Genomic DNA, 794 nt, shown 5'->3' with positions numbered 1-794 from the left:
TGTGTGTGTGTGTGTGTGTGTGTGTGTGTGTGTGTGTGTGTGTGTGTGTGAGAGATGTGAAACCTGTTGTTCCCAACTCTAGCTTTAACTGCCTGATACTGATCAAGGCACATAGATTCTCAGATCCTCATCTATAGAACAGGAATTAGAGCATCATCACTTTGGGAACTTTCATGAGATAATCCCTGTCACACACTAGGCACAGCGTTTGATGCTTATCAATGTTCCCTTTGCTGTTTCTAGTTTTGTCACTGGACTAGCAGGTATTGTATCATCACATTAATAAGTCATATAATGAATCATATAAGTCACAACTACATTGAAATTGGCCTGCAGTACAAGTACAGATGTTTCCGGGTTGTTTTGAAATGCAGAGCTGGCTGACCTCTGTGAAAGAATACAAAATGAGCATGCAGATGTTGGTGCCCTTCGATGTTCACTGCAGCTGACCTGAGGAAAGTTGATCTAGGCTGTAGCCCAAGTGACCATAGAAAAGGAGCTTTCACTCAGGTAGCTGGGTGACCTTAGAACTTAATCACATGAGCCTACTGGCAGCCAGCCTGTGACTGCCTTGGCTGAATCCTTTAACTGCTGCCCTCTGGTCTGATCCCCTCCTTTGGCAGATAGCAATGGGAACCTCAGGTAAATATTTCCTACAGAGCCAATCTCCTTCTACCTAAAGAATGGGCCTCTCAGTTTCCAACAATAAATAAAAATATAAAATAAAAGTAAAAATTAAATGAGAGAGAGAGAGAGAGAGAGAGAGAGAGAGAGAGAGAGAGAGAGAGAGAGAG

Source organism: Grammomys surdaster, unplaced genomic scaffold (genome assembly GCF_004785775.1).
Source record: "Grammomys surdaster isolate TR1022 unplaced genomic scaffold, NIH_TR_1.0 126121, whole genome shotgun sequence".
Lineage (NCBI taxonomy): Eukaryota > Metazoa > Chordata > Mammalia > Rodentia > Muridae > Grammomys > Grammomys surdaster.
The sequence above is the reverse complement of the archived record's forward strand: the minus strand, read 5'-3'. Positions refer to the sequence as shown.